We start from the raw sequence: 27,802 nt of genomic DNA, 5'->3' as shown, positions 1-27,802 counted from the left end.
TGAGATAATTCAAAGTATCTTCTCTGACCACAATGCCATCAAGGTAGAAATTAACAACAGGAAGAGCAAGGAAAAAAATCAATTACATGGAAACTGAATAACACCCTGCTTACACATCTCTGGGTAATAGAAGAAATCAGAGGTGGAATCAAAAAATCCCTAGAATCAAATGAGAACAAAAATTTATCATACCAAACCCTTTGGGACACAGCAAAGGCAATCCTCAGAGGACAATTTATAGTAATAGATGCACACATCAAAGAAGAAGAAAGGGACAAAATCAAAACATTAACTACAGAACTCAAACAAATAGGAAGAGAACAGCAAAAAAAAGCCCACAACCACCGGAAGAAAAGAAATAGTAAAAATCAGAGCAGAAATAAATGAAATAGAGAACAGAAAAAGAATAAAAGGAATCAACAAAACCAAAAGATGGTTCTTTGAAAGAATCAACAAAATCGACAAACCACTGACCAGAATGACAAAAAAAAAAAAAGAACAGGAGAGGAGACAAATAACCCAAATAAGAAATGAAATGGGGGACATTACAACAGACCCAACTGAAAGAAAAAGGATTGTAACAGAATATTATGAAAAAGTATACTCCAACAAATTTGAAAACCTAGAGGAAATGGATAAATTTCTAGAAACACACTACCTACCCAAACTATCACAAAATGATGTTGAAAATCTGAACAGACTCATAATGAGAAGAGATTGAAAAGGTAATAAAAAATACTCCCAACAAAAAAAGCCCTGACCCAGATGGCTTCACTGGAGAATTCTACCAAATATTCAGAGAAGAGCTTATACCAGTACTACCCAAACTATTTCAAAACATAGAAAAGGAAGTAAAACTTCCAAATTTATTCTATGAAGCCAGCATAACCCTGATACCAAAACCAGGCAAAGATGCCAAAAAAAAAAGAAAATTACAGATCAATATCTCTCATGAATATAGATGCAAAAATTCTCAACAAAATTCTAGCCAATAGAATTCAGCATCATATCCAAAAAATAATACACCATGACCAAGCAGGATTCATACCAGGTATGCAAGCATGGTTCAACATTAGAAAATCAATCATCGTAATCCACCACATAAATAAAAGGCAAGAAAAGAGTCAAATGATCATCTCAATTGGTGCACAAAAGGCATTTGACAAAATCCAACACCCATTCCTGTTAAAAACTCTCAATAAAATAGGTGTAGAAAGGACATTTCTCAACCTAATAAAGGGCATCTATACTAAACGAACAGCCAAAATCATTCTTAATGGAGAGAGGCTGAAAACATTTCCCTTGAGAACAGAAACAAGATGAGGATGCCCTTTATCACCGCTCCTATTTAATATTGTACTGGAAGTTCTAGCTAGAGCAATAAGGCAGGAAAAAGAAATAAACACCATCAAACTGGTAATGAAGACATTAAACTGTCCCTGTTTGCAGATGATACGATACCATACATAGAAAACCCTAAAGATTCCACAAGAAAACTACTGGAACTAATAGAAAGACTCAGCAGAGTAGCAGGATACAAGATAAACATACAAAAATCTGTTGGATTCCTATACACCAATAAAGAGAATGATGAAAAGGAAATCAGGAAAACAATACCATTTATAATAGCCCCTAAAAAATAAAATACTTAGGAATAAATCTAACCAGAGATGTAAAAGACCTATACAACGAAAACTACAAAACACTACTGCAAGAAACCCAAAGGGATCTACATAAATGGAAAAATACAGCATGCTCATGGATAGGTAGATTCATCGTGAAAATGACAATTCTACTCAAAGCATTTTACAAATACAGTGCAATCCTGATCCAAATACCAACAACATTCTTTAAAGAGATGGAAAAACTAATCACTAACTTTATATGGAAAGGGAAAAAGTCCTGGATAAGAAAAGCACTATTGAAGACGAAGAATAAAGTATGAGGACTCACACTACCTGACTTCAGAACCGACTATACAGCTACAGTAGTCAAAACATCCTGGTACACAGACACATTGACCAATGGAACAGAATTGAGAACCCAGATGTAAACCCATCCACCTACAGTCACCTGATCTTCGTCAAGGGCCCAAAGTCCATCAAATGGGGAAAAGACAGTCTTTTTAACAAATGGTGCTGGCAAAACTGTATGTCCATCTGCAAAAAAATGAAACAGGACCCATACCTCACACTATATACAAAAACTAATTCAAATGGATCAAAGACCTAAATATAAAGCCAAAAACTATGAAGTTCATAGAAGAAAAAATAGGGCCAACGCTAGAGGCCGTAATGCATGGCATTAACAAGACACAAACCATAACCAACAACACACAAACCACAGAAAATAAGCTAGATTACTGGGATCTTCTAAAAATGAAACAGTTACATTCATCAAAAGTCTTCACCAAAAGAGTAAAAAGAACCTACAGAATGGGAAAAAAATTTTGGACATTACAAGTCAGATAAAGTTATGATCTCTATAATCTACAAGAAAATCTAAGACCTCTACAACAAAAATACAAATAATCCAATTAAAAATTGGGCAAAGGAAATGAACAGACACGTCACCAAAAAAGACGTTCAAGCAGCCATCAGACACTTGAGGAATTGCTCACAATCACTAGCCATTAGATAAATGCAAATTAAAACCACAATGAGATCCCATCTCACCCTGGCATTACTGGCTCGAATCCAAAAAACTGGAAATAGCAAATGTTGAAGAGGCTGCAGGGAGATTGGAACTCTTATGCACTGCTGGTGGGAATGCAAAATGATACAACCATTTTAGAAAATGATATGGCACTTCCCTAGAATGCTAGAAATAGAAATACCATATGATCCAGCAATCCCTCTCCTAGGAATATATCCCAGAGAAATAACAGCCGTCACATGAACAGACATATGCACACCTATGTTCATTGCAGTATTGTTCACAATAGCAAAAAGATGGAAACAACCTAGATGTCCATCAGCAGATGAACGGATAAACAAACTATGGTACATACACTCAATGAAGTATTATGCAACGAAAAAGAACAATGATGAATCTGTGAAGCATCTCACAACATGGATGAAACTAGAGGGCATTATGCTGAGTAAAATAAGTCAACTACAAAAGGACAGATATTGTATGAGACCTCTACTGTAAAAACTCATGCAAAAGTTTACACACAGAGAAACAATCTTTGTTGGTTACGAGGGATGGGAGGGGTGGGGAGAAGAATATAGACAGACAATAGATAAGTGGTAACTTTGGTGAAGGGTAAGACAGTACACAATACTGAGGAAGCCAGCACAACTTGTACAAGGCAAGGCTATGGAAGCTCCATAGACACATCCAAACTCCCTAACAGACTGAATTGCTGGGAAGAGGGCTGTGGGGACCATGGTCTAAAGGAACATCTAGCTCAATTGGCATAAGAGTTTGTAAAGACTGTGTTCTACATTCTACATTGTGAGTAGCATCTGGGGTCTTAAAAGCCTATGAGCAGCCATCTAAGATACTCCACTGGTCTCACCCCTTCGGCAGCAAGGGAGAAGGAAGAAAACAAGATACAAGGGAAAGATTAGTCTGAAGGACTAATGGACCACAACCACCACAGCCTCCACCAGACTGAGTCCAGTACAACTAGATGGTGCCTCGCTACCACCACTGACTGCTCTGACAAGGATCACAACAGAGGGTCATAGACAGAGCTGGAGAAAAACGTAGAACAAAATTCTAACTCAGAAAAAAAGGCCAGACTTACTGGCCCGACACAGAATGGAGAAACCCTGAGAGTATGGCCCCCGGACACCCTTTTAGCTCAGTAATGAAATCACTCCCAAGATTCAACATTCAGCCAAAGATTAGACAGCCCCATAAAACAAAACAAGACTAATGGGGCACAATAGTCCAGGGACAAGAACTAGAAGGCAGGAGAGGACAGGAGAGCCAGTAAAAGGGAACCTAAGGTTGAGAAGGGACAGTGTTGACATGTTGGTTTATAACCATTGTCATAAAACAATATGTGTACTGTTTAATGAGAAACCATTTGTTCTATAAACCTTCATCTAAAGTACAATAAAAAAATAGATCTGTATAAATTACTTCTAAAATTCAAGAGACTGAGTTTGCATTATTCACATAATATAAATTGCAAAACTAACAGTTAAATTCAAATTAATATCTGATTTTTTTTTCATTTGGTCACGCAGAAAATTAAGACTTCTTCATTTGAAAAGAGCAACTTGTCCAGTATATCTTAAGCTTTAATTTCCAAGTCAAAATGATTGAACAGTTTAACAAAGGGAAATGTGTTTGAGAACACAGAAAGGCAATAATATTAATCACTTCACAGATATATTGAAAAACAAATTTATATGGATATCCAGTAAATCTAGGAAGGCAAAAGACTACCTTTTTAAAGGAATGAAGGTAACTGTTTATTTGATTGTTTCTGTTGTTTATTTTTTGGTACACCCTTTCACTACAGTTAAGTGGTGTATTAGTTAGGTTTCTAGCCGCTGAAACAAACCCTAAAATTTCTGTGACTTAAGCCAATAAAAGTTTATTTTTGATTATGGAACAGTTCAATATGGAAGCTGCTAGTTAATGAGCAGCTTTCCACTTCATGGCTGTTTTGTTTAGGAACTGAGTCACCTTCCATTCTTGGTTTACCATCACCTAAGGACATAGAGGAGCCCTGGTGACGAATAGTTAAGAGCTTGGCTGCTAACCGAAAGGTTGGAGGTTCAAACCTACCCAGCTGATTGAAGGGAGAGCTGGCTACCTGCTCTTGTAAAGATTACAGCCTAAAAAACCCTATGTGGCAGTTCTACTGTGTCACATGAGGTCATTGTAAGTAGAAATGGACTCTATGGTACTTAACAACAACAGGGATTCAGAATCTGCTCTATGTAGCCAGAAGATGAGGAAATAGAGTGTAAATACCAAAAACAACTATGCAAGGCACCTAGGATATGTAGTAGCTACTTCTCAATGATATCACCATACTATAGGAAGGTAAATACAGATTTATGATGGAAAGTTAATCATCTTTGCTCATGTATTCATTGGACACAAATAGTTTGCTCTTGACTACTAATCTAAAGGTTGGCGATTCAAACCCACACAGGAATTGACTCAACAGTTTTGTTTGCTTTTGGTTTATCACACATAGGAAATAGTCATAGTTTTGCCTGCCCCAAAGTATCTCTTTGTCATTCTGGCTTGAAACTTGACAAGAGTTTAAGGTATTTTTCCCACTTAATTTTGTGTAGGAATACTGCAAATTGAGGTGCCTGGCTGGAACAGGACAGTTAACCTCGGTTTGAATAAAATACCATATTGTTAACTAGACTCCATTTTGAATCAGATTTTAGCTTTACCAAAGCCCCTGTCTCTGCATTCCTGAGAATGTAGCCTTCAACTTCCCTAAACCTTAACTGCTCTTAGCAAAAAAGTGTGAAGGTAAGAATGTGGTTGTTCTGGAGAGGGTTTGTTGCTGCTAAGAGAGATTATGATGTTGGTAGTATTTCACTACTCCTCTCCATTTACTCTGAGTCATATGCTATAACTCCACTTTTCCCTCATAAAGTGGGCACATTTGGTAGACTCCTCTCTGCCCTGTGTTTCTTCAATTCCTGAATTGTATTACCCTCAATAAATCTCTTTGATTTTACTTTACCAGGAGTGAGTCTTCTTACTCTAGGACAATTTGAATTCCAATTTAATTAATGTGTTAACTTCTGATTCATACTCCATTTTATAACACCTGACCATCCATCCTTCCAAAAAGCATTTGCTAATGTCCGTAGCATAGATTTTAGTATTTAACTGGCATTTTCAGTTTTTAAATAAAATGTACTCATTTTCATTCCATTTATTTCTCCTTGTGACAGCCTTTAAGAAATAGGTAAAAGATGGCAACCTTCAATAAACTGCTTTTGAAGCATGAAAAGAGTTATAGATATTAAGCCAAAATTGCAATTTGTCATTGTGATTGTCTTGAAGCTGAGGCCTGCGTCTCAACCACCCTAGTGAATTTCTGTTTCTTATCTAACCTCCTCCATGTACCTTGCTTAATCACTTTGTTAGCTTGTTTTGCAGAAAAACATCAGATGTTTCAGGACACCAAGGCCAGAGTGTTAAACAAGAACTAGCCCTAAACCAGGCAACATACCACTGCACGCACACTCTCTTCCCCCCAAATTACCTATGTGTGAAAGTTCCCAGAAAATTGATGAATATGTATAACTTCCTAGATTAGAATCCCGATAAAGTTGTAACCTAACCCCTGCTCGAGGAGTCAGATCTGGTGGAGTCCCCTGGCTCCTCGCATTGCTACTCTGCAATAAACTACATTTTCTTTCCTCAAAACTCAATGTGTCTTGTCTCTTGGCTTTACAGTGCACTGGGCAGGGACCCACTTGGTCCAGAAACAGTCTTTGCTAGGATAATGTGAAAGAACAGATTGACTGGAACCTTGAGTTAAAATTGCAATTATTATAAAACTTTATATTAACAGTTGAATTTAATCTCCTAAAATATATTACTTCTGACACAAGGGGAAGGTTTTGAAATTGAATTCTAGTTTCTCTTTTGTGGATCTGACAATTATGGTGAAAAGAGACTCAAATTAGTAAAAAGGTAAATATCATGTGAGACAAGGAAAACAAGAAAACGTTTACATATTCTGTAAACTAAAGTATCTCCCCATGGACAAGTAGTCATTAGTGTTGGAGACTCAGATTTTATTAAATCTAAAAATATAACATGCAAAAAGTATTTTAGGATATAAGAAATATTACATAACACTGCTCTTGAGTAAAATCTGGAATTCTGATAAATATAAGATTATTTAAATAGTTATTCTTCTTTTTCTTGTATTTCAGCCCCTCCCTTTTAATTTGCCTCTTAACTGATCTCTCTCATCTAATCTGCCCTGCTTATTATTATCTCTCTAGCTTCAATAAATTTTCATTTCCTTAGGAATTGAAGCAAAAGACATTACCACCTAAAAGATCTTTCATGATTTGACTTTTTACTACCTTTCCAGACTTATCTGCACTATTTTCCCATTTTTTCTCAGTGCTCCAGAATTCTTTTCATTCCCAAAAAGCTTGCTGTAATCCCATTCACTAACAGGCTGTGATTTTTTTTTTTCCAGTGGATACAGATAAGTCTAGACATAAGACTGGATTAGTAGTCAAAAGCTAGATTGTAGAGGATTTTTGCCGTAGCAAAAATTTAGAATTTATTTTTTAGTTTAATGGTTTTCAAAATTATTTGTTGGAAATATTGCTGTTAGTTTCTTGTAGTGAAACGCATTATTTAAACAAAATCTTACAAAAAATGTGTAAAAGAAATAAGGTTAAGCTGCTCAGCATGAAGTAAAAATATGAGTCCCAGAGTCATGCTCACTCCCTACTTTTCTTCCTCTTCATAACGCCTGAAAGTTACTGCATTCACCTAGAGATTCCTATGAGCACAGGTTGAAAAACATTGCTTTAGGAAATAAAAAAATAAAAAAAAAAAAAAGGCTAAAGAATTTAAGCAAAGTAGCTACATAAAGAAATTTGCATTTTATTAGATAACTGGGGCAGCAGTGTGAGGATATATCAGAGACTTGTGAAACATGAAGGCAGAGAGATCATGGACTGAACGAAGAAAGCAACAGTGGGGAACATAGACAACAAATGAGAAATAATGTCTCCATAACTTGGTGAGTTGAGTTCAAAATATAAATTGACAGAAAAGAAAGATGGGAGAACTTCCTGAGTTGGGTGACCAAGTGAGAGATGGTGCCTCTCACTAATAGAAGGAATATAGAAAGAGGAGCAGATCTGGAGAGCAATGAGATCAGCTTGCAGTACACATGGGACATTTGAGTGGATATGCTAAGTAGTATAGGGAAGAGCTTTGTCTTAGTTATCTATTGCTGCTATAACACAAATACCATAAGTATTTAAAGAACAGACATTTATTTTCTCACAGTTCTGGAGGCTAAAGATCCAAATCAGGTTTTCACCAGTGTCAATTCCTTCCTTGTCGGTAGCCCTGGATGTTTGTTGCTTCCTTGGCATTCTTTGGCTTGTTGACGATCCTCACATGGCATCAGACCTCCCCCATGTGTGTCTGTGTCTATTCTGGTCTTTTTTTTTTTTTAACTCAGAAATGATTAGGTTTAGGATCCACCTTACACTGGTATAAAGTCATTAAAATAACAAAATAAAAATCTTATTTTCTAACAGAATCACATCCACAGTTAGAAGGGCAAGAAATTCAAAACATATTTTTGGGGGACAAAATTCAATCCATAACATTTTACCCATTAGCTCCCCAAATTCATGTCCTTCTCATGTACAAAAAACACATTCACCTTATCACAAGCCTTATGTTGGGGGTTGCCACATCCAACACTGACTCACTAATTCAAAAATATTCACTGAACTATTTCTGTATTACAGATGACTCGCAAGTTAGGGAGCATACAAGGGATAAAAAAACAGTCATTTCCCTTATGTTATAGTGATAAGAAATAATAGCCTATAATTGAAAGGGTAGAGGAGGAACTCTGTCCTGTGTATGCCTGGGCAAATGCTCTTTTAGAACCTTGACATTCCCCTATCAAGAGATAAAGTCTAATAATTTCTTCTTGAATTTGGGTAGTACTGTTTCTCAGTTGTAACAAATAGAAAGTGGCAGAAGTAACACCGTATGTTCTCTGAGTGCCATAAACAGCAATGCAGATTCTGCCTTGTTGTTTAGAATACTCACTGTGGAACCTGACCACCTAATATAAAATCCCAAGGCCACCAAAAGAGACCAGATTAGGTGTCTGGCTAACAGCTTTAGTTGAGGTCCCAGTTGTAGTATCAACCACTAAATATGTGACTGAAAACACATCCAGATGATTCCATACCCCAGTGATCAAGTCCCCTCCTACCTTTAACCTTTCTCAAGACAAGCCTCAGACATCATAGAGCAAAGAAAAGCCACCATCCCCACTTTCTCTGTCTGTATTCCTGATCCTCAGAATCTGTGAGCCTAATAAAATTATACTGCTAATTTTTAAAGTGATTTGTTATACACAGTTCCAACCAGAACAGAACCCTACATTGTGAGTACAAAATGGGAGAGAGGTTGTTGTTGTTGTTCGGTGCTGTCAAGTCTGTTCCGACTCATGGCGATCTGTGTACAACAGAACGAAATGCTGCCTGGTCTTGTGCCATCCTCACAATAGTTGTTATGCTTGAGCCCACTGTTGCAGCCATGGTGTGGGTAGAGAGTGTCTAATACCTCATTTGAAACCTGAGGTCTTTCTGGAGACTGATATGCATTCTCTGAAGTTAGGGAACCCCAGAACTCACACCTGATATAGCCAAAGTGACTGTGGATGGGGAACAAAAAACTAGAGGACTGCAATATACAATGAACATTCCCACTGATAACAAGGAATGCATGACCACTTCCTATAGACCAGAGGTAAGTGAAGTAGAAGAGACAGCCAGCACAGGGCCTTTTTATGTCCTCCCAAAGAGGACTGGCTGGGAGGATGAGGAAATTCTTCAGCTAATGTCTGAGTATAAAGCTGAGGTAAAACTTCCCAGCTGAAGAAGAGCTATCACACACATCAAGGGATCTTTGGTTAGAAGAGCACAGCATTGGACCTCTGAAGAGTTTTGGAAGTTGTCCAGTAGAAGGAGTTTAAAACATCTACAAGAGCCAGAGAGTTAGAAGCCAGCCTACAACAGTACAATTAAGGAATTTCTTGATATCAGTTCCCTTGCCTCACCTCCAAAATTATAGCTATAGTGAAGGAGGAGATCAGAGGAGGAAGTAAAAAAGAAAAAGACCTTTTAAAGAAAAGGAGGAATGCTATCTAGTGGGGTGAGCACATTTCGCCCATAGTAAATCTCCTGCAAAAGACCTCTTTAAAATCTTACAAAAACGAAGTTGTCTCTTTGATGACTAAGGTATACCTGACCAAAGCCATGGTCTTTTCAATTGCCTCATATATATACAATAGCTGGACAATGAAAAAGGATGATTGAAGAAGAATGGGTGAATTTGAATGTTGGTATTGGCGAAGAATATTGAACATACCATGGACTTCCAGAGGAATGAACAAATCAGTTTTGGAAGAAGCACAGTCAGAATGTTCCTTAGAAGCAAGGATGCTGAGGCTCAATAACTAGAAAAGGATATGATATTTTTGTAGATGGTCATTGAAAAAGAGGGAAACCCTTAATGAGATACGTTGTCACAATAGCTGCAACAATAGCTCAAACATACCAATGATTGTGAGTATGATTGCTGTTATGCATAAGGTATTTTTGAGTTGGAGCCGACTTGATGGTAACTAACAACAGGATGGAAGGCAGAGTATATGGTACCAGCTACAAAATGTTAAATATGGTTGCCAGAGCGTGTGGAAGTTCTCTTGGTCTATTTTTTTATTTTCTCAATTAAATATTTAGTAGTATCAACACCAACAGTGAGTGTGAAGAGAATGTACAGGTTTTAGAAGAAAGAGACTCAGAATGGTTATCTATCACTCTCTAGCCTTGTTCCACTGTTGGATGGAGACATAGATTAAGTAGACAGTTGGATTTGACCAGCATTGAGGTTTTGCCAAATTAGACAGGCTGAGTGGTAATGCAAAGGGGAGTGAATTTAATCAGATCCTTGACATTCAGGCTGGATAAGGAGAAAAGGGGAGGACATGAGGTGAAGTGATAGCAAGTGAAACACTAATAGGATCAAAGCTGGAGGTTCCCTCAAGGTTAAAGAGCAGCTGGTGTGAGGATATAAAAAGTAAGATAGAGATAGCAAGTTATTATTCTCTTAATTTAATATTATCAATGATATGCATGGGGATTGAAATATACTGATCTGTTATTAGGATAAGTTTGTATTGTGTAGAATCTGTGTTGCATAATTAGGATATTAAGCAAATTAGAAGGTACCCAGGATATAGCACTCAGCTCTTTATGTCCCATATGTCACATTTCTCAATTATGCTGATTTTGAAGGCATTCAGAGGAAAATACTTCAACAACTAAAATATATTACAAACTTGCATTATACTCAAAAGATACTTTTACTATTCCTTGTGTTTGTTTTTAATGAAAAAGTTTGTTTTTGTCAACTTACTGGTAATATAACAGAAATTTTAGATGAGTAATTACAACATCTGTTTGGATGTCAAACTAATTTGACAGGCATTGGGAGGGTTAGTAATCATAAATCTTTGGGAATTTTTTAAAAATCCACTTTGTTATTAAATTTAAATAAATATACTCCGTCACTACTAACACACATATATATTCTGAAACACTCATCGAGGTTTAAGAAATATTAAATATATTTAAATATTAAAGGAAATGAATGTGCGGAATTGCAGTCCCCTTCTCAATATGATTTACAATATAACCTATATATCTGATAGCATTCTGTATATTCTTACTTTTCTAGTTTTTCTTTTTAAATGACTTAATTTATTCACTGGAGCCTGTAATTTTCAGATTATTTATAGATACAGAGGCCATTAAGCCTTGCTGTATAAATGTTGAATAACAACACCATAAAAATAATCCTTTAATATTACTTTATGAGTATGTATAGCATTATTGTAAGTAATATTCATTTCTCAGAACTCCCTTATAAACAAGATAAGAACAAATAAAACAAGCAGTAGGTGCTTCAACCATATTGGGTTATGTACACAATTTCTATAAAAACCTTAAAAGAAAGTTTGAAATTATCTATGTTAGTTCTCTAGGTTAAGGCTCATTTTTTTTTTTTTTTAAGTTTTTGAAAATGCTCTTTGTTACCAGGTAAAAGAAAAGAAGGGGAAAAGGCATATGGTAGAGTAGGTGGATGATGCCAACTGAAGATTCAACTTCTTTGTCCACAGTTTTCAAGAATAATGTTGAATAAGCAAAACCAATAAAACCCCTCAAATCCTCCACCTGCTGATCTTTATATTTAAAATTTGAATGTAATTAAGTAAGGATTTTATTTTCAGAATTGTGTTTCTTATTAGCTTTGAATCTTAACTATATTGAGAGATTCAAAAGTATTTTTATTTTCATAGGTGTTCTACCTTAAAAAAAAAAAACTGCATCACGAAAGCTGAATTATTATAATTTTCTTTTATGAAAATTTTTTTTCTTAAAACAGTTCAAATTTATAATTATTAGATACATGTGAATTCACTACACATCAATAAAGGCAATATGATTTTATTTTACTTTGGGAAAAAATTAAATTGTTCAACTCTGGTAGACAGTAACTCTTTTACAGGGGACAATTCCCACTCATTGCTGTTTAACTTTGGTAGTTTTGCACTGGTTATTTAAAGCACATTTATTATGGTAGAAATAGATGGTTAAATCTTATGCACAATTAAAAAATGGGATATCTTCCATATAAGAGCACTGCACTCCATTTTAAGTAATATAAACAGCTATTACAACAAAGACAATAGTGAGGTGGAATCAAACAGATATTACTTTAAATAAAGAAAAACTCTTTACAAAGCAACGATTAACATACCTTTTTGAAAAAAAATAAAGTACATGCACATCTAAAAAACATGTACATTTAAAAAACATTGTCTCAGCACAATTCCTTGTTTTATTATCTGTTTCAAAGGAGTAAGTTTAGTGTTCGGAATTTCAGACACAAAGGAAGGATGGAAAAATAGAGCTGTTAAAAAACAGATATATTCAAGTAAATGGTAAATGTGGTGTACAGAAAAGTGCTAAGCCAAGCAGATCTGGTTTTAACCTTGGGCCCCGGTATTTACTTGCTTTATAAATATGAAAAGTGTGCTTACTCTTTATGGGACTCAATTTTTTTATTTGTAAAATGGAGAGCATAATATCTAATGAGTTGTGAGGATTAAAATAAAACTATACAAAGGGGCTATGGTAGGATGCCTATCATATAGAAGATAATTAGTGGATGCTAGTTATTCTTCTTGCAGTTTTTCTGACGTGATCTCATAGATACAGCTATACCTTTCCCTTCTTCATACCTTGACTTTACGCTAATGGGTAAAATGGATTTAAGGCTGAGAATTGGCTAGAGGTTGTCACCTTACTAAGAAAAAATTTGTAGCTGTCCTGTCAATTCTGACTTATGGTGACCCTGTTCCCTGCGTTACAAGGAACAGCTATAGAACAGCTGTAGAACAACTCCGTAGGGTTTCCTTGGCTGTAATCTTTACAGAAGCAGATTGTCAGGCTTTTCTTCCATGGTGCCACTGCATGGGTTCAAACTACCAACCTTAAGGTTAGCAGTTGATTGCAAACCGCAAAGGATATCCTGTCACATTACTAAGAAAGACTGATGATTTATCTGGCTAAATGAGAGCCAATTAGGTACCATAATTTCTTAATATAAAATCAAAATTATGGTGGGAAATTTGAAGAAGTGGACTTAGTGGTGACAGTTTGTGGAATACTAGGGAAATGAGTATGGTAGGCAAAATGAAAGCCTTCAAATGACAGCAGAGGCAGTTACCTATCCTTTCTATATATTTTTTTGTTTTTATTATGGTTCAATTACTGTGACATTTTATATATGACCTTCTCCTCAAAACAAAAAAAAGTGAAAAGAAGTTATATTATTTTTACTTTTTAAAGATGAGGAAAATAAACCTTAGAGAGGTTAAGTGACCTCCCAAGATCACTAAACTAGAAATTGTTCGGCCTCTGTAGAGTTAATATTAACTTAAAAAAAAAAAAAAAGAATAAGGATGTGTGGTTTTTGGAAGTTTTAGTCAACTACAATGAAATAAAAATATTTATTAAAGAGCTTCTGTTAAAAATCAGTAAAAATGGTTTGACAGATATTAAAAACTGCATTTTAAAATGGATATACCAATTGTTTCATCAACTAAGCAAGAGAAAGGATAGTATAAGTGTAACTTGGTTATTTAAACAGTTAATATTTGAACTTATATATATATTTACACACACATATATTTGTGTACACGCACACACACTTTTATTGATGTCTCCAACTACATATCTAATAGGCATGTCGTATCATGGCAGAAATAGAACTCCGACCTCTACTCCCACCCAAACTGGCCCCCTCCTATTTTCTCTACGTTAGTAAATTGCACACCCACAGCACTGTTTTTTAAGCCCCAAAACATGAGGTCATCCTGGATTACTCTCACCCCTCTTTCCAGTCTCTTTCCTTTATCATCAAGTCATCTAATTGTACTTTTAAAACGTATATCAAATACATTTTCTCTCCTGTTACCACTATTAACCTTAGTCCAGGACTCCAATATTTCCGCTTAGAATACTATAAAATCTACAGTAACCTCTTAATTGATCATTCCCAGGCCACTTTTGTCTTCCTGTAGTACATTCACTTGTCATTTCCCAAAAGAGTCTTTTAAAATATAAATAAAAAAATCCCGTCCCTACTTAAAATCATCCAAGTTCTTCATACTATACTTAGAATAAAATCAGTATTCTTTACACACACACAGCTCTTTGACTTCACATCTGTGGGGTTTCTTATGTTCCAGCCACACTAGCCTTCTTATTCTTCCTAAAGCACACTCTAGTGCATTGTTTGCACATGCAATTTCATTTTCCTAGAGCTTTCTACCTTCATGTCTAGCATTGAGGTCTCAGGACAATTGTCACTTCCTCAGAGATTTCTTTCTTGATCATCTTCTATGCATAGTCTCAACCACTCATTACTCTTAACCACAGTAATTAATTTTATGTTATTTATGGCAATCAATCAATAATTGAAATAGTCCTGTTGGTTACAATGCCTAATTATAGCCCCTCTTTTATTGTGCTTGGTTCTAGAGTTCAAGGACCTTACCTCTCTTAGTGGAGCCCTGGTGGCACAGGGGTTAACAGTTATGGCTGCTAACCATAAGGTGACTGTTGTATGAACCAGGTTCTTTTTATGATATTGTGTCACTGTGGAAGAATTCCTGGGTGGTGGAAATGCTTAATGTGCTCAGCTACATTTCCTCAGAGGTGCCTCTAAGGAAAGGCCAGGCGATTTACTTCTGAAAAAATCAGTTATTGAAAACCCTATGGAGGAGGTGAGGCCAAGATGGTGGAGTACTCAGAAGCTTCCTGTGGTCCCTCTTACAACAAAGACCCGAAAAAACTACTGAATCAATTACATATGACAGTCTAGGAGCCCTGAACATCAAAGGCAAAGTTGAGGAATTGGACTGAGCGGTGAGTGGAGGGACGGACGGATCAGAAGCGGTGAGGATTTGTCAGACCTGACCCGGTGGGAAACTGTACCTGGCAGGCCAGAATGGCTGCTTTGTGCAGTGAGACAAGCAGAGGCACTCGAGACATGTTTTCTACATCAGGAGAGACCGAGCTGTGGAGAGTCTACTCAAGCTCCAGAACCAGTGAAAGGTGACGTTCAGTCAGCAAAAGATAAGTACATACATCTAACCAACCGCGTGGATCAAAAAACACTCCCTTTGGGAAAAACCTTGCTCCCATTTACCTGCCCCCCCCCCCGCCCCCCGTACCGGGTCCCAGGCTGGCTACAGCCAAAATTAGGGAACTTCACAAGTCCTGACCCATTTCCTCGACCTTGGTGAGGGAACATATTAACAAACAGGAAAAAATAATCTGCCGGCTCCACTAAGCTGGGAACTCAGGGTAGGCACAGCTCCTTTGCCTAGGCATAGGCATAAGGGGTCCATGGATTTTGAATGCCTTTCACCCCTGCATAGATCTGTGTGGGCCCATTTCAACAGAGTAGGCTCTCATCAGCATAATACAAGAGGGTATGTATCTGAAGCCTATATGGTGGAGTGGCAGGTTCATGCATTTGACACCACTCTGCCCGTTAAGCAGGATCCTCACCTACCCACATCAGGGGCCTGAGGACTGGTGACTCCACCCACATCACCCAGCCACCTGTGATGGGGTCCAAGACTAAGTGGTTCCTCCCAGTCCTTACAGCCAACAGCATTGGGTGCCCATAGTCTGGCTTCAAAACTCACCCACCTATACGACCTAGGAGACAGGGAACGCTTTCCTCCCAGACATTCGGGGGCAGCCATTAGCCCCCTGACTTGCTCAGCACGTGACCCCCCCATTGAAGCCAGATACCTGTGCATACTCCAATTACCCCTGCCTGGCTAGGACTGGAGGTGAGAGCCTGCGGCACACACTTGGTGATTGACTATCTGGACACCTGAGCTGAATCCATACAAGAAAAGTAAATGGACTCCTGGGCTCACATACATAGTAACAGATCTAACCATCTGGTGAGAGGATACTGGAGCTTCAAAGGCACCGATAATCAAACTAGCTCACACAAGGAGCCTATTTGGGCATATCAAAACAAAACAAGAAGCTAGGACACAATAAGCAAACATAAAATAAATAAATACAATAGCTTCTTGATGGCTTGGAGACAACAGTAAATATCAAATCATGTAAAGAGGCAGACCATTATTGCTTCAGCAAGCTCCTAAAACAAAGAATCAAGAAATCTTCCAGAGAAAGAGAACTTCTTGGAATTACCAGAGGTAAAATACGAACGATTAACATAGAGAACTGTTCAAGATATCAGGAAGGAGATCAGACAAAATGCAGAACAAGCCAATGAACACACAGACAAAGCAAGAGAGGAAATTGAGAAGATTATAGATAAGCATAATGACAAATTTAACAGGATGCAAGAATCCATAGAAACACAGTAAACAGAAATCCAGCAGATTAACAATAAAATTTCAGAAATTGACAACTCAATAGAAAGTTATAGGAGCAGAATTGAGGCAATGGAAGTCAAATTAGTGAGACCAAAGATAAAGCATTTGATACCAACTTATTTGAGGAAAAATCAGATAAAATAATTTAAAAAAATGAAGAACCCCTAAGAATTATGTGGGACTGTATCAAGAGGAATAACCTATGAGTGACTGGAGTACCAGAACAGGGGGGATAACAAAAAAAAACAGAATTGTTGATTTGTTGGCAGAAAACTTCACTGATATCGTGAAAGACAAGAAGATATCTATCCAAGACACTTATCGAACCCCACACAAGGTAGATCCCAAAAGAAAAATCACCAAGACGTATTATAATCAAACTTGCCAAAACCAAAGATAAAGAGAAAATTTTAAGAGCGGCAAGGGATAAATGAAAAGTCATCTACAAAGAAGAGTCAATAAGACTAATCTTGGACTACTCAGCAGAAACCATGCAAGCAAGAAGGAAATGGAATGACATATATAAAGCCTTGAAGGAAAAAAAACTTCCAGCCAAATATATCCAGCAAAACTGACTCTCAAATATGATGGCAAATTAGGACATTTCCTGATGAATAGAAGTTTAGGGAACTTGCAAAAACCAAACCAAAAATACAAGAAATACTAAAGACAATCCTCCAGTTAAAAATCAAGAACATCAGACAACAACCTAAGACTAGAACACAGGACAGAGCAACCAGATATCACCCACATAGGGAAGTCACAAAAATAAACCAAAGCTAAAACAGTGTAATAGAGAACTAGAGACGTCAATATGTAAAAGATGACAACATTAAAACAAAAAAGAGTGACTAAAAAAAGGTAGGCATAGCTCTTTCATATGGACAGGAAGTCAAGGAGATATAAAGAAGTAAAAGAGTGTTTTAAACGTAGACAAATGGGGATAAAAATTAAGGTAACCACAAAGGAAACTAACAATCCTACACATCAAAAAAAAAAAAAAGAAAAATATAAAGACTCAGCAAACACAAAATCAACAACAATGAAAAAGATGGAAAGAAAATACATAAAGAAAAACAACTCATCATAGAAAATTAAGTGGAACAAAGAAACCGTCAACAACACGCAAAAAGAAACTACATCAAAACGACAGCACTAAACTCAGATCAATCAATAATTACACTGAATATAATTGGACTAAATGCACCAATAAAGAGACAGAGAGTGGCAGAATAGATAAAAAGCAGGATCTGTCTATATGTTGCCGACAACAGACACACTTCAGGTTTAAAGACACAAACAAACTAAAATTCAAAGGATGGAAAGAAATATATCAAGCAAACAACAATCAAAAAAAGCAGAAGTAGCAATATTAATCTGACAAAATAGATTTTAAAGTAAAATCCACCACAAAGGATAAGGAAGGACACTATATAATGATTAAAGGGTCAACACACCAGGAGGACATAACCATAATAAATAGTTACGCACCAAATGACAGGGCTCCAAAATACATAAAACAAACTCTAACAGCACTGAAAAGAGAAATAGACAGCTCCACAATAATAGTAGGAGACTTCAACACACCACTTTTGGTGAAGGACAGAACATCCAGAAAGAAGCTCAATAAAGACACGGTAGATCTAAATGCCACAATCAACCAACTTGATTCCATAGACATATACAGAACACTCCACCCAAAGCAGCCAAGTACACTTTCTTTTCCAATGCACATGGAACATTTTCCAGAATAAACCACATATTAGGCGATAAAGCAATTCTTAAAAAATCCAAAACACTGGAATATTACAAAGCATCTTTTCTGACCATAAAGCCATAAAAGTAGAAATCAATAACAGAAAAAGCAAGGGAAAAAAATCAAACACATGGAAGCTGAAAAACACCTTGCTCAAAAACTACTAGGTTATAGAAGAAATTAAGGCGGGAATAAATAAATTCACAGAATTAAATGAGAATGAAAACACATCTTACGAGAACCTTTGGGACACAGCAAATGCTGTGCTCAGAGGACAATTTATAGCAATAAATGCACACATCAAAAAAGAAGAAGGGGCCAAAATCAAAACATTAACCCTACAACTCGAACAAAGAGAAAGAGAGCAGCAAAAGAAGCCCTGGGGAACCAGAAGAAAACAAATAATAAAAATTAGAGCAGAATTAAATGAAATAGAGAATAGAAAAACAACTGAAAGAGGTAACAAGACCAAAAGCTAGTTCTTTGAGGAGATCAACAAAATTGTTAAACCATTGGCCAAACTGACAAAAGAAAAACTCGACAGGAAGCAAATAACCCAAATAAGAAATGAGATGGGCAATATCACAACAGATCCAACTAAAATTAAAAGGATCATAACAGAACACTATGAAAAATTGTACTCTAACAAATTTGAAAACCTAGAGGAAATTAATGATTTTTAGAAACACAATATCTACCTAAAGTAACACAAACAGAGGTAGAACAACTAAATAAACCTATAACAAAAGAAGACACTGAAAAGATAATTAAAAAACTCACAACAAAAAAGCCCTGGCCCTGACAATTTCGCTGGAGAATTCTACCAAACTTTCAGAGAAGAGTTGACACCACTACTACTAAAGGTATTTCAGAGGATAGAAAAGGAAGGAATACTCCCAAACTCATTCTATGAAGCCAGCATAACCCTGATACCAAAACCAGGTAAACATATCACACACAAAAAAAGAAAATTACAGATCAATATCCCTCATGAACATAGACACAAAAATCCTCAACAAAATTCTAGCCAATACAATTTAATAACATATTACAAAAATAATTCACCATGCCCAAGTGGGATTTATACAAGGTCAGCAGGGATTATTCAACATTAGAAAAACAATCAGTGTAATCCGTCACATAAATAAAACAAAAGACAAGAACCACATGATCTTATCAATCAATGCAGAAAAGGCATTCAACAAAGCCCAACACCCGTTCATGATAAAAACTCTCAACAAAATAGCAACAGAAGGGGAATTCGTCCACATAATTAAGGGCATTTATACAAAGTCAAACAGCCAACATCATCCTAAAGGAAGAGACTTTGAAAGAATTTCTCTTGAGAAAAGGAACCAGGCAAGGATGCCCTTTACCATCACTCTCATGCAACATTGTGCTGGAGGTTCTAGACAGAGCAATGAGTCTAGAAAAAGAAATAAAGGGCATCCAAATTGGTAGGAAAGAAGTAAAAATATCTCTATTTGCAGATGATATGATCTTATACAGAGAAAACCACAAAGAATCCACAAGAAAACTACTGGAACTAATAGAAGATTTCAGCAAAGTTTCAAGATACAAGCTAAACATATAAAAATCAGTTAGATTCCTCTACACCAACAAAGAGAACTTCCAAGAGGAAATCACCAAATCAATACCATTTACAATAGCCCCCAAGAAGATAAAATACTTAGGAATAAATGTAACCAGAGACATAAAAGACCTATACAAAGAAAACTACAAGACACTACTGCAAGAAACCAAAAGAAACCTACATAAGTGGGAAAACATACCATGCTCATGAATACGAAGGCTAAATATTGTGAAAATATCAATTCTACCCAAAGCGATCTACAAATACAATGCAATCCTGACCCAGATTCTAACAGCTTTTCTTAATGAGATGGAGAAACAAATCACCAACTTCATATGGCAAAGGAAGAGGCCCCAGATGAGTAAAACATTACTTAAGAAGAACAAAGTGGGAGGCCTCACGCTAACTGATTTTAGAACCTATTATACCATCAGTAGTCAAAACAGCCTGGTACTGGTACAACAACAGATACATAGCCCAACAGAACAGAATTGAGAATCCATATGTAAGTTCATCCACCTATGAGTAGCTGATATTTAACAAAGGCCCAAAGTCCATTAATTGGGGAAAAGACAGTCTCTTTAGCAAACTGTGCTGGCATAACTGGATATCCATCTGCCAAAAAGTGAAACAAGACCCATACCTCACACCATGAACAAAAACTAACTCGAAATGGATAAAGACATAAATATAAAATCTAAAATGATAAAGATCATGAAGGAAAAAATATGAACAATGCTAGGAGCCCTAATACATGGCATAAACAGAATACAAAACATTACTAACAATGCACAAACACCAGAAGAGAAACTAGATAACTGGGAGCTCCTAAAAATCAAACACTTAAGCTCATCAAAAGACTTCACCAAGGGAGTAAAAAGACAATCTGCAGACTGGGAAAAAATTTTTGGCTACAACAAATTCGTTCAGCATCTAATCTCTAAAATCTACAAGATACTGCAATATCTCATCAACAAAAAGACAAATAACCCAATTAAAAAATTGGCAAAGGTTATGAATAGGCACTTAGCCAAAGAAGACATTCAGGCAGCTAACAGATATATGAGGAAATGCTCATGATCATTAGCCATTAGAGAAATGAGAATCAAAAATATGACGAGATACCATCTCATCCCAACAAGGCTAGCACTAATCCAAAAAACACAAAACAATCAATGTTGGAGAGGTTGTGGAGAGACTGAACACTTATACACTGTTGATGAGAATGTAAAATGGTACAACCACTATGAAAATCAATTTGGCACTTCCTTAAAAAGCTGGAAATAGAAGTAGCATACCATACAGCAATCCCACTCCTTAGAATACATCCTAGAGAAATAAGAGCCAACACATGAATACATATATGCACGCCCATGTTAACTGCAGCACTGTTCATAATTCATAATAGCAAAAAAATAAAAACAACCTAGGTGCCTATCAGCGGACCAATGGATAAACAAATTATGGTATGTTCACACAATAGAATACTACGCAACAATAAAGAACAACAATGAATCCTTGAAACATCTCATAACATGGATGAATCTGGAAGGCATTATGCTGAGTGAAATTAGTCAGTCACAAAAGTGCAAATATTGTATGAGACCACTATTATAAGATGGGAAAAAGGTTTAAACACAGAAGAAAACATTCTTTGATGGTTACAAGGGTGGACAGCAAGAGAGAGGAGTATTCACTAACTAGATAGCAGAAAAAAATTATCTTAGGTGAAGGGAAGGACAACACACACTACAGGGGAAGTCAGAACAACTGGAGTAAACCAAAAGCTAAGAAGTTTCCCGAATACATCAAACACTTCGAGGGACAGAGTAGGAGGGGTGGGGGTCTGGGAACCATTGTTTCAGGGGAAATCTAGGTCAATTGGCATAACAAAATTTATTAAGAAAATATTCTGTATCCCACTTTGGTGGGTGACACCTGGGGTCTTAAAAGCCAGGGCGGCCATCTAAGATCCATCAGCTTGTCTCAACCCACCTGGAGCAAAGGAGAATGAAGAACACCAAAGACAATGAAAATATTAGCCCAAGAGACAGAAAGGGCCACATAAACTAGAGACTCCATCAGCCTGAGCCCAGAAGAAGTAGATGGTGCCTGGCTACCACCAATGACTGCCCTGACAGGGAACACAACAGAGAGTCCCTGACAGAGCAGGAGAAAGGTAGGGTGCAGAACTCAAATTCTAGTAAAAAGACCGGTCTTAATGGTCTGACTGAGACCAGAGGCATCCCAGAAGACATGGCCCCCAGACTCTCTGTTAGCCCAAAACTAAAACTATTCCCGAAGCTAACTCTTCAGACAAAGATTATACTGGACTATGGGACATAAAATGATACTAGTTAAGAGTGTGCTTCTTAGCTCAAGTAGATACATGAGACTAAATGGGCAGCTTCTGTCCAGAGGTGAGATGAGAAGGCAGAGAGAGTTAGGAGCTGGTTGAATGGACATGGGACATCAGGGGTGGAAAGGAGGAGTGTGCTGTCACAGGATAGGGAGAGCAATTAGGGTCACAGAACAATGTACGTATAAATTTATATATAACAGACTAATTTGAACTGTAAACTGTCACTTAAAGCACAATAAAAAATAATAATAATAAAGAAAACCTGTGGAGCACAGTTCTACTGACACATATTGGTAGCCATGAGTTGGAACTAACTCCACTGCAACTGGTTATTAGTGTGGAATATTCAACATTTAGAAATCTTCATGATTACCTTTCAGTATATAAGTTTCCTACAGGTAGGATTATGATCAGTATAGAACTTAAGAGAAGTGTTTCTTTACTTTTGAATATTGACTTGAAGACAAACTTTTTTTTTTTCTCTTCAAGCAGAGTTGTCTGGTTAAGTCTAGATCCTTCATAATCTGTGTCAATAATTGAAGGGAAGATAATCTTGTACTGAAGGATGGATGGCAACACATTTTCCTCCATATTTAAAAAAAGAAAGAAATGGCCTCTATTTTAATAATTGTCAGTATCCATTGAATTGAATTATATTAATCAGTTAACAGGGCTGGAAAAATTTTGTAACCACATGAAAATAATAAAACTACATCTTTACTTCACTCCACTTACAAAATGAATTCTAGATTAATTAAAGACTTAACTGTGAAAAACCAAACTTATGTCTGAAAATATATAGATAGCTTTTGCAAAGCATGCAAACACACACACAAAACTTCATAAACCATAAGATAAATTTGTCTACATTAAAATAAAATGATAATAAAAAAGCTTATGTAGGAGAAAAGACCTAATGAGAAAGTCAAGCATATGCAACAAATTGTTGGTTGACATTTTAAACACAAAACCAAGAAAAACGTTACACAGATTATAAAAACACCTGCTAGAAAGTGCATACCTCCTCCCTCCACACATACACAAATAACCAAAGGATATTTATTGGAAAATTCAAAAATTCAAAACTTGTGATATCAGATCTGCAAAGATCCCATGTCACTTGTAATCAGATAAATGCAAAGTTTTAAACAACTTGGAGGTATCATTTCAAACTTAGAAAGCTGAGGAAAAATTTTATTACCAATTACTGCCTAGTATGTGGGAAATAAAAACAAACATATACCCATAGTGAATTATAAATTGATATAATCATTTTGTAGAGCAATTTGTCAATAGTCAGTAAACCTGAATATGTACTTTTCCAACAGCCCAGCAAAATCACTTCCAGGAATATTTGCTGGAGGAAAGCTCATATAAATGCACAAGAGAAATCATTCAGAGAGGTTACTTGTATTATTTGCAATTATAAACAAGTAAATATAATAAATTACAATCAATCACATAAATACTCATTTAAAAATAGAAAAGTAGCTGTTTGGTCATATAATACAATGCAGTATTACATTTAAAATGAATGGACTAGAACAACAGCCACCTAGATGGAAAATTCTGAAAATATAATATTTAGTGACCAAAGCACATAGAAAAATGATATGTGATATTTATCCAAAAGTTAACCTTTATTTAAAATTTAACACAACACAATAATATGTATGGCTTAAAGATGCATAGATATAGAGTAAAACATGAAAGAAAAGGGTTCAAACCCAATTCAGGATAGTGGGTATCTTTGGGGAGTTTGAATGGAAAGGGAGGGAGAACTGTATTTCTACTGTTTCATGTCTTTAAAAAATCTGAAGCATATATATTAAATGTTAACATTTAGTATATTTGGGTACACAGATGCTAAAATACTGTTTTTATAGTCTCACATTTGAAATATTGTATGTATTAGTTTCATATGGCTGCTGTAAGAAATTACCACAACATTGGTGGCTTACAAGAACTGAAATCCGTTATCTCACATTCAGGAGGTCAGAAGTCTGAAATCAGTTCCGCTAAGCCAAAATCAAGGTATGGGAAGGGTCACCCTCCCTCAGGAGGCTGTAGGGGATAGTGTTCCTTCTGCTGGCTGCCAGCATTCTTGGGCTTGTAGCACATCACTCTAATCTCTACCTTCATTTTCACATCACCTTCTCTTCTGCATGTCTAATCTCTCTTTGCTTCTCATATCAGGACATTTGCGATGGGATTTAGGGCCCACCTGGATAATTCAGGACAGTCTTCCCATTTTAAGACCCTTAACTAAATCATCTCTGCAAAAACTTTACCATATAAGGTAATATGCACCTGATAAAGATTAGGATTTGATATTTTGGGGTGGTATCATTCAGTGTACCACATTTTATAACAAAAAAACAAAGAAATCAAACTGAAAAACAACCCTTTCTTCCCTCATTTTTTTTTTTCTTTCAACAATTATTTACAGAAGATCTATTACACGCTAGGCACTCTGTAAACTTTGAAGATATAAGATAAGACAAACAAGGTACATGACTGAATCAACCTTACGTTGGAGTGGGAGAGGCACAACGATAATTATGTAAATGAAATTATTATGAAGTATGAATGATAAATACTATCAAACCTACCAAAACCAAACCCGTTGCCATCAAGTCAATTTCAACTCATAGCAACCCTATAGACAGAGTAGAACTGCCCCATAGGGTTTCCAAGGATCATCTGGTGAATTCGAACTGCCAACCTTTTGGTTAGCAGCTGTAACTCTTAACCCCTAGGCAACCAGGGCTTCCAAATACTATAAAGGGAATACATAATATGTATTCAAGATTAAGAAAGGCCACAACAGAGCTACTTTGTATTGTTTTTCTAAGGAAGGCCTTTCTGACCGGTTTCAGTCAAGTTTTTACTAGGAAGATGAGAGGAGCTGGTGTTGCAAAGAATCAAGAAAAGAATAAGTGACTGCAAAAGCTGCATAGTCATGTATATCCAGCTTTCAGTGTCCAAATTTTTTCTGATATTTTGGCCAACTTGCTTGAATATCTTTGAAACAATGATCAAAAAACAGGATTCTAACTACGTATTTTGCAGGGTGGATTTGTTTGTTTGTTTGTTTTTTCATTCATATGCAAAGGAAAGAAAAACTTAATCTCCCCTTTTTGCTGAATCCAATCCACTAATAAAATGCATTTAACTGCCATTTGATAGCATTTGGCCAAATTATGTAAAAGCAATATATTTTTTTTCTTGCATGCTAAAAGGGGTCATACTGTATTTACTGGTAGTGGAAGAAAAAAATTCTGACTGCAAAACATTGAGAATTTATAAGAATAAAAATACTTGAGAGTTCTACCCTTCCCACACACACACACAAAATTATGTATTTCAATCCATGGAGATGGTGAAAAATCTCCATGCCTGCAAGAAATAATAGCAAGGTCAGCTATTGAACAAAAAATAATTCTGAGGTGAGGAAAGGTAAATTTAGCTGGAGGATACTGAAAAGAGAAAATAAATTAGGAAATATAATCAATAAATGGAGGACAGGAGGTCATTAACTATTGGCAGTGTTGATTTGTGTATGTGTGTGTGAATTTGTAATCAGATATATGTAAAGATTCTCTTCTGAAGTGTATTACTTTTACTAATGCAATAGAAGTTAAAACTCTGCAGAGAAACTATTCAGAAACAATGAACACCCAATTTATAACTGAGTACCTTTGTCTACAAATATTTCAGGAAATTATCCTAAGGGTCAGGATCTGAGGATAGCTTTGATGATTTTGTTCAGGCATATAAAGAGTATGGCAGCAGTAACAGAACTCACGTTCAAAAAGACTAAAGAAGCAACTCTGGTGGCCTCAGCTCCCACTGTTCCCATTTGCCTTTGATCTCTGTGACTAGAAACAGCAGGTACTTTTGCCATCCAGTACTATTTACCCATTCACCACAATAAACCAAGAAAAAATTTCAGCATTTAACATGGAAAGAGGTACTCTGTTTTATTTTATCAGAAAATGTATATTTCATGAATTTGCAAGACGATGACATAACTAACTGAAACCATGAAGAGATGCATATCTGTTCTCCGTTGGAAAAAACACTATCTTTTAAGTACATGGTTTGAAAAGATAAGCATAGTTAAAAATGCAGGAATTTCATTTTTAGAAATGTATGTGTAAGTGTGTGTGCATGTGTTTTGATTATTAATGTTATTTGAGGAAATTAATTTTAAGAATACTGTTACTGTCAAGTAGATTCCTACTCACAGTGACACTACAGGACAGAGTAGAAGTGTTGTGTAGGGTTTCCAAGGCTGTAATCTTTAGGGAATTCAAGCCAGATTCAGAAGCAGACATGGAACAATGAATAGCATTGCTGATGTCAGATGGATCTTGGCTAAAAGCAGAGACTACCAGAAAGATATTCACCTGCGTTTTAATACCTATGCAAAGACATTTGACTGTGTGGATCATAACAAATTATGGAAACATTGCAAAGAATGGGAATTCCAGAACACCCAGTTACGCTCATGAGGAATCTGTACATAGACTAAGAGGAAGTTGTTCCAATAGAAAAAGGGGATACTATGTGGTTTAAAATCAGGAAAGGTGTGCATCAGGGGTATATCCTTTCAACATACTTATTCAATCTGTATGATGAACAAATAATCCAAGAATGGACCATGTGCAGAAGCATTAGGATTGGAGGAAGACTCATTAACAACCTGCGATATACAGATAACACAAACTTGCTTGCTAAAAGTGGATTTGAAGCACTTACTGATGAAGATCAAAGACTATAGCCTTCAGTATGGATTACACCTCAACATAGAACAAAAATCCTCACAACTAGACTAACAAGCAACATCATGATAAATAGAGAAAAGATTGAAGTTTTCAAGGATTTCATTTTACTTGGATCCACAATCATCGCCCTAGAAACAGCAGTCAAGAAATCAGACTATGCATCCTATTGGGCAAATCTGCTGGTAAAGACCTCTTTAAAGTGTTAAAAAGCAAAGGTATCACTTTTGAGGACTAAAGTGCTCCTGACCGAAGCCATGGTATTTTCAATCACCTCACATGCATGTGAAAGCTGGACAATGAATAAGTAAGACTGAAGAAGATTTGATGCTTTTGAGTTATGGTGTTGGTGAAGAATATTGAATATACCATGGACTGCCAGAAGAACAAACAAATCTGTCTTGGAAAAAAAGTACAGCCAGAATGCTCCTTAGAAGCAAAGATGGTGAGATCTTCATCTCACATACTTTGGACATGTTATTAGGAGGGACCAGTCCCTGGAGAAAGACATCATGCTTGGTAAAGTAGAGGGTCAGCAAAAAAGAGGAAGACCCTCAATGAGATGGATTGACACAGT

This window comes from Trichechus manatus, unplaced genomic scaffold (genome assembly GCF_000243295.1).
Source record: "Trichechus manatus latirostris isolate Lorelei unplaced genomic scaffold, TriManLat1.0 scaffold00022, whole genome shotgun sequence".
NCBI lineage: Eukaryota > Metazoa > Chordata > Mammalia > Sirenia > Trichechidae > Trichechus > Trichechus manatus.
The sequence above is the reverse complement of the archived record's forward strand: the minus strand, read 5'-3'. Positions refer to the sequence as shown.